Raw genomic sequence first — 8,564 nt, 5'->3', positions numbered from 1 at the left:
ATACACAAAGTAATTCAAAGCTCTTTACAGAATAAGAAAGACACACAATCACAATACAAACAAATAAATACATTTAAACATTGTTAAAGTACCGGTAGAGGCCTGTCTCACATCTTCAGGAAGGTTTTAGCTACATAAAACTGAAACGCTGATTCCACATGTTTAGTCCTGATACCAGCAGGAGGCCAATATGATATTCTTCTTCATTCTTTTGGAGTTTTTGATGATAGCTGAGTCCCTACAGTCTGACCACACATTTTTTTTCTCCAAGAAATGTTATTTATTATTGTATGCATTGTGGTTAGATAATGATTCAGGATGTGTTTAAACTTGCACACACCACATCAAAATAGGGACATAACCCGGAAGCAAACCAGACTAGACCAGGACTAGAATGAGACTAGGTCTACATTAGAACTAAACTGGGCTCTAACCAGGATGAAAACAGGATGTGTGAACATCCTGTTTTCATCCTCAAAAAAGTATTGTCATAACTGTTATAGTAGTGATTAGGCTACTTATCGTTCAGTACATGACAGATGGAATAATATTTTTCGGGGCTCAATATTTATCATGAGGACTTTTTCTTTGTACTAGTGGGTCAGTGCTTATTTTTAGATACTACGATTAGATTTAAGTTGTCAAGGTTTGAATTATGAACCTCTATGACTCATTATAGAGACAAGCTAACTGCTTAAGTGTTGCATTCTGTTATTTTTTTCCGCATTTTTTAACATTTGTGTACAATTAGAATACCTTTTTGGGGTGTGTCAATATTATTGTTTATTGGCTATTTACTTCAACAATATATCACACTTCAAAATGTGTTACCATGACAGGCCTAATAGTGATTTAGGTTGTTAAATATATTTTGAAAATATTGAGCTGTATTCAGTTGATTCAGGTGATAATCTGCTTTCTTCTCTGTCTCAGGAGCAGCGGAGAGCGGCAAAAGCACTTTGGTGAAACAGATGAAAATCATTCATAGTAACGGCTTCACCAAACAGGAACTCACCAGCTTTAAGGTCAGACACACTTATTTTAACATTATTATATCATTATTAGCATCCTATAGCATCTAGTGGAGTTTAAGCGTTGAAAATGTTCATGTGTCCAATGTCACATTTTAATCTATTGTAGTTTGTTTGTTTCTTTATTTCTTCCTGATGAACATGATAGAAGTTACTGCTCAGACAAAGTGGAGCTGGGATGTTTTTAATTTATGCATACCAGGGTCACGTCCCAGAGACTGCCCTGGTTTGGCTGTTGTCTCCTTCTTTGTGTGTGAACTTTTCTGAGCCAAATTCCAGAAATAGTGAGGCTGAGGTGGAAAGTGAAAACATCTTTACTCAATATTTTTATACTCCTTTTTGAGTATCTTTCAATATTTTTACCTCTGAAATGACATTGTGCACTCATTTGTGTACTCAATTGCAGTGGTCTGATTCTTTTGCTGGTAGTAGTGGTTTTAGCATCATTAGCTTTACAGTACAAGAGTGATTATTGCAGTGGTCATATAATTGTTAGCAGCAGCAGTCGGAAGCACTTTAAGTCACGGTGATATCAGTGGTCACAGTATGTACTCACAGTTAGTTCTACACTCCAAAGTATAATATTGCTTGAATGTATCCACTTAACTGTTGTTGTTTCATTTTAGCTTTTGCGATTTCTTTGTTGAGAATACTGGTGTTTATTTTACATTCTTTTCCGTCTTTCATATACTCGTAAATGTAATGCGTATGTGATGACAGACTGACTTCAAGCTTGTGAGTTCATAATTTCCCTGTTTAAAAGACTCACTCAACTCTCACAGATCCTCTATGGAGCAAGAGCTAATGTCTGAATCACATTTTCTATGCTGCTATTCATGTGTTGGAAATATGCAGAAAATAGTGAGTGGAGTGTCTTTTGGCAGGTGATGTGCTCACACTGATGTATGAGGGACAGTTGTTTTTGCAGGCAGCGGAGGCATTCGGATGCATTCCAGTATTTTAAAATGTTCTGCTCTTTTTTCTTCTCGTCTCCTGTGGATTATAGGAATGCAGTTAAAGGTGCACTATGTAACTTTACTTGATGAAAGGTACACTACCTGCATGATTCTATGAAGTTGTTATTGCGTTGCTTAGAATGTTCCATAGTATGGCATTAAATTTGTCTATTTCCATGGTGACAAGCAGATGACATCAGGCCAAGTGGATTAAGTGGATAAAGTTTAAAGAAGACGACACATCGTGCTTGTGTCTCCTATATAGTTATTATCTATGACACCCATGGATCATTATGTTATAACTTGCACATTTAAAATCTCAGAATTCATTTAAAACGACTTAATAAAGAAACAAGTCTGCTGACTTCACTCACTACCAAGTGAGAGCTGATGTTGCCCTAAACGTGAAATTGTCAGCCCCTCCTTTGGATAGCTGCACATTATACTAGCGAGCAGCAGATGTGTTTTCATTTCAAATGATTATGCAAACTTTAGAATGAAGTAAGTACAGAGAAGAGGGTGTGTACCGGTGACGATGAAAACGGAGGTTGATTGGCAAAATGGCGTCTTGAAAAAAAGGAATTAAAGATTGCTCAAATATGCACAAATCACTCCAAATACAACTTAAATGAGGGTAAATGAGAAGGGAAACACCTATAACATGGTTAAAGGCCCTGAAAAGTTAATTTTGCATAATAGATCTACTTCAGTGCCATATTGTGGCAAAGCAGTAACATCACCATGAAGGTGGACCCTCCACCTTTATTTTAACAAGTTTTTTGTGTCTTTTGAAGGAGTACTGACATGCACGACATTTATACAGGCTAGGTGGTGGTTTTTTGCACACACTGGACAATTATGTTTTTAATTGATTTTTAATCTATGTCAGAACAGAGACCGCAAGTCTTTCAAACAGGGGAAGCCCGTTACATTTTCAGTCTAATTTTCACTCTTTTATCCCATTATTTATAAAGTACCTGGTTTTTGATGAGATCTTTTTGTTATGCTTTTGCACAATAACACTGCTCTGCAAGTAAGAAAGTCAGGAGTAAACTTGTTTCATAATTCTTGATTTTGCAATTTTGCATGTATAAAAAATGGATTAAATCAAATTAATTGGACCAATTGCCCAGCTCTACAGTAGGTGGGTAAAATGTCTTGCCCAAGGACAATGGTACCATGTCCTGGTCTGAGATGGTGATTCAACAATAATAGGGGTGGGACGAGACACAATCCTCACGAGATGAGTCTATGCCCAACATGATCCCATAATGCAAACCATTTTGCCCCATTTTAAGATCATAGAGATGCTCATAATCTCATAAAAGGAACAGATAGAGGTCAGTGTCAGAGAATACACATTGCACATATTGCATTATACTAAAACCTATCTTCTCAAGCCCAAATTCTCTGAGCCAACCAGATTTCAGTAGTCCTATCACTTTTGTGTGTGCCTGACAGTTAAGTGTCCTCTTTGTTCTGAGTAACACCCTTATTTGAATGGAAAGATGACTGTAACTGTAATCCTCCTTTCCGTCACCGGTTTCCCACAGCTGAAATCTACTGCTCCTCCCTCTCCACAAACACACCAGTCTATCACTGTTTCTTTATTACTAAAGGAGATTTTCTATCTTTAAGTGTCTTGCCGTAAACAACTTGATGACCGCCTGTTACCCTTCTCTCTGCTCTGTCCCAAACTCTCAGCTTTGTTTTGCAATAGGGCTGATCTGGGACAAGGGTTACAGAGGAATTTGGAGAGGAGCATTGAATGGGGATTCTCTTTGTGTGTCTTTTTTCCTGACTTTATTTGCTGCTCAAGGCTCTTTTGTTGATAGCTGTAATGGATTGCTTTTCATTTTCAATCTTTCGCTTTGCACAGTGAATTCAGTCTGTCAATATATGTCATGTAATTGTGTAATTGTAGCCAAATATAATGACAAAAATTTAAACTTTTAGCCACATTACACTGCTTTTAACTCATGAAAAGGTTACTTTTGTTTTGATAGACATGCATGCGTGTGTATATATATGTATATATATGTTAAAAAAAAAATCTCATCCTCACCTTCCGCTGGTGGTCTCATCCCTTTTTCCACACTCTGATCCTCTACCAGAGGCCTGGGAGCTTGAGGGTTCTAGAGTATCTTTGCTGTTCCTAGTATTGCCCTTTTCTGTCCTCAGTGTTTTTCCTGGGATCTGCTGCAGCCACTCCTTCAATTTGGGGGTCACTGCACTGATGACCATGGGCACCACTGATGCCTTCACCTTCCAGGCCTTCTCCAGGTCTTCTTTGAGCCCCTGGTACTTTTCTAGTTTCTTGTGTTCTTTTTTCCTGATATTTCCATCACTTGGAACTGCAATGTCCACCACAACGGCTTTACTCTGTTGTTTATCCACCACCACAATGTCCAGTTGGTTCACCATCACCATTCTGTCAGTCTGTATCTGAAAGTCACACAGGATTTCGGCTCGATCATTCTCTACTACTTTTGGAGATGTTCCCCACCTTGACCTTGGGTCTCTCCTCTGTGCTGTCCTTGAGACCAGCTCTCTAAAGCCATTGGTAGGATTTCTTGATATCAGCCACTTCACTTGGTACATCCCATGCAGGGGCTTGTCCTCCCATGATGGTACCTCCAGCAGCTTTTTTCTCTGCACCTCACTGTCTGAGACATTCACTGAGCACGTCATCTGTTTGTCTGGCCATTGTCCTTGATGTACTGATGGATCTTGGATGTTTCATCCTGGACTGTGGCTCTCACCCTCACTAGTCCTCTGCCTCCTTCCTTATGGCTCGCGTACAGTCTCAGGGTGCTGAATTTGGGACGGAACCCGCCATGCATAGTCAGGAGCTTTTGGGTCTTAACGTCTGTATCTCCTCCTTTTGGCCAGCTTATGATTCCTGCTGGGTATCTGATTACTGGCAGGGCATAGCTGTTTATTGCCTGGATCTTGTTCTTAACATTGAGATGCCTCCTTAGGGTTTGCTTTACTTGTTGGAGGTATTTGGCTGTGACTGCTTTCCTTGTTTCCTCGTCAAAGTTGCTATTTACTTGTGGGATACCAAGGTACTTGTAACTGTCCTCAGTGTCTGCTATTGTTCCTTCTGGAAGTGAGACCCTTTCTGTGTGAACTACCTACCCTCTCTTTGTCACCATCTGGCTACACTTCTTGAGCCCGAATGACATGCCAATGTCTGTGCTGTAGATGCTGGTGATGTGGATCTGTGATTCGAAGTCTCGCTCATTCTCGGCACACAGTTTGATGTCATCCATGTATCTGATGGTGGCACCATTCCTGAGTTGGTATCCATAGCCAGTGTTGTTGATGATTTGGCTGAGTGGGTTCAGACTTATGCAGAACAGCAGTGGGGACAGTGCGTCTCCTTGGAATATGCCACATTTGATGGTCACTGCAAATAGTTTGCCATTGGCCTCAAGGGTGGTTTTCTACAACCTCATCGAGTTTGCAATGAATGCTCTTAGTCCTGTTGATGTTGTACAGCTCGATGCATTCAGTGATCCGAGTGTGGCATTGAGTCGTAGGCTTTCTTGTAATCAATACAGACAGTGCACAGGTTGGTGTGACGGGTTCTGCAGTCTGATGTGACTGTTTGATCTACCAGGAGCTGGTGTTTGGCTTTTAAATGTTAGAATATTGCATAGTACAGAGGGACTGGTGGAAGATGGGTATTATTCCTTTGCAGATTTACTGATGTGGCTGGATGAAAATAGTGAGAGACCCTGTCAGTAATAACATACTGTGTAATCAGGCTCACTTTTCTGAATGTGTGTGGGACCCCTGTACCTGTATGACAGTCCTATACCTGTATGACAGTCCTATACCTGTATGACACCCACCCATTTTACAATCTTAAAACAGCCAATTGTATGTTAATGAATACAACAGTTCCTGTTACAACTAAACTAAATTAAAATAATACGAGGTGAGTGACACTCTTCACTTTCGAACATGCTCATGTGATCTGCTTTGGTAATCCTCTCTCCTCCTTGGTCAGCAGTGTCAGTGGTTAATGATTAGGCCTATGCCAGTCCAACCACATTCTTTGTTGTAGTGTTATTACAGCTAATGCCCAGACACAAGACAACCGCTAACAGTGCGGCCAGGCTGATCCCCACAGCACACGTGAATAGAACAATAGAGCAGTGTGTCCTGCTGGATTACTATGGATTACGTCATTGATATTATAGGTCTCAATACAACAGTTTTTATGGAGTTTTAACTAGGCTCTCATCTATTTGGCTCATCCAGTTTTTGCTCCAGGAAAGGTAATAAGAAGAGGAACTGACAGTAAAAAACTGTTACAGGTTTTGTTGAAACTTTCAGACATAAAATCAAATGCACCAACTGATGCTAAATTCATATTATTTGATCATTTGTTGACACAGGCCTGCACAGATATTTCAGAGAGGAAATTCTTTTTTTTTTTTACTCTTTGGTGTGTAAAATGTTTAATAAATGATACTGCTTGCTGAGTATATATATCAATAAAACCTTCTGTCATAAATGAGTGTTATCAGAGTGAAATACTCAACTGAACATGTAATTATGTTAATGCTATCTGCTATCTGGAAGACTCACCTTAAAATAGATGGGGGCTTTCTCTTGTAAACTGGTGAGAAAGGCCCACATGCGTTGTAGGTAAAAGGAGGCTGGTGTCTTTTCACCTTTCTATGTCTCAGAAATGATGTAATGCTGAGAGTGCTTCAGATTACTATACAAGGACACACCTGTGCCTCCAGGCTGCTCAGGCAGGAAACCAGGATACATTGTTTTTTGGTTGTATGTTGCCATTTCATCAAGGAAAACATCTTAAAGGTCCTATATTTTGCAAAATTGACTCTTGTGAGCTTTAAGACATGTTATAATGCTGTTACTTCCTCACAAATATACCCAGAGTTGTATTTGTCTCAAAATGCTCTGTTCCACCTTGTGATGTCACAAAGCAGTAGTTTTCAAGTTAGCAGCTACCTTTTGCCTTTAGTTCAGTAGAAATGGACACTTCCAGTGCTGAAATCATCCAAATGATTCTAGTGAAGGAGTATGAATTTTAAAAACCCAATGGAGCATTTCAGAACTTATACAGAATTTGTGTGTTAAACATGTGAATGAAACAAAACACACTATGGTATGTTTTTGATGAAGAAACAACCTTATAACATAGATCAGAATGTAGATTAATATGGGCCCTTTAAAGGGTGTAAAGTTTGTCTCATTCTCAGTACATAGACAGCATAGACTGCAACAGCAGAGGCACTGATTAATGAATGCAGGTGCTGGGGTTTAGGTAGCAAGGATTCAGATCAGAGAATCCTTTTATGTTTAAAGCAGCTGGATTTCAGCATTGAAACTGGCAACCCAAATAAAAACTCATGTGAGACTCATAAACACCAAATATGTGGGTCATCATGTCCAATGTTGTTTTTTTTTAATAATTAACAATAAATCAGTATTAAAATTGTTGTCAGCATAAGCTATATTAAATGAGCACATTTGTACCTTATTTCAGGAAACATTGATTGATCAAGTTTATCACATTTAAAATCAAATTCTTAAATTTGTTAGGTAAACATTAGAACTAAAAAGGAGTCCGTGTGCCACAGTATGAGAACCACTGGCATAGACCAATGACTTGAGACAGTATAATAATTGTGTGTGATTCTTATGAGCATTTGAGCATATTTTTGTGAGGCACTGTAGTAGACAAAGACTCCAGGACCTTTGTACTGAATCAGCAGCAGGCAATCATTAAGTGCTAATCGTGGACACAGCACCAGACTCCAATTTGAGCATATTCAATTTAAGCTCACTTTGCCCTGTTAAATCTGTCCCCATTTAAAGCTGTTGCATAACTGTGCTGGAGCCTTGAATTTTTGCACAGTTGCTCTTTTGTTTAGTTATACTTCTAACTTTTAACTTTTTTCTGCTTCGTTTGAAATCTCTCCAAGTTGCATTCTTTTGTTGATCCATTAAACATTATTGTTGAACATAATCATCAGAAATCAATTTCTAGAAAAGGCCTATTATTGTTTGGTTTTAGGTAAAATGTCTATCTTGGTTATTATGTCTCTAGTGAGAGCAGGCCAGATGCATTTTGATAAATATAGTGAGATATTGGGCCTTCTCAAATGTAAACAATCAGGTTCATCATTGTAAATATTTATTTTTGATATTCATGTTTTGTTTGTGTTACACTGTGAAACAATCTTGTGTAAATGATGCATTAATACTGACTCTTGGAGAATCTAGATTAAAAAAAAGTTGTCCAAGAAGATCACACAAAGCTGTTTGGGTCCTTTAGTTTAAATCAATCATCTGTGTGGACTTATGGACTCAAAAACATGTATAAAGATGACATGACAGACGCTCATCCTCAAACTGTCTCCTGTAGGATTTATGTCACCTGATGCGTATCATCTGTGTACACCTTCACAGAGCTACAGTAAAGATACAATCAGGAATGTGCAGCTTATCTGTCTGTCTGACTCCCAAGACGTAAGCCTTTCTACACTGATTTCTCAAGTAGTTAAAGTCTAAGCAAATAGGATTCAAATGT

General features: G+C 38.8%; 1 protein-coding gene across 1 annotated transcript in view; it reads left to right on the top strand.

Annotated features, from left to right (window-relative positions):
• The window catches only part of gnav1 (guanine nucleotide binding protein (G protein) alpha v1), a 53,259-nt gene that overhangs the window by 22,761 nt on the left and 21,934 nt on the right, over window positions 1-8,564 (top strand). The gene's annotated exons all lie outside the window — the stretch shown is intronic.

This window comes from Periophthalmus magnuspinnatus, chromosome 1, assembly GCF_009829125.3.
Source record: "Periophthalmus magnuspinnatus isolate fPerMag1 chromosome 1, fPerMag1.2.pri, whole genome shotgun sequence".
Lineage (NCBI taxonomy): Eukaryota > Metazoa > Chordata > Actinopteri > Gobiiformes > Gobiidae > Periophthalmus > Periophthalmus magnuspinnatus.
The sequence above is the reverse complement of the archived record's forward strand: the minus strand, read 5'-3'. Positions and strand labels throughout refer to the sequence as shown.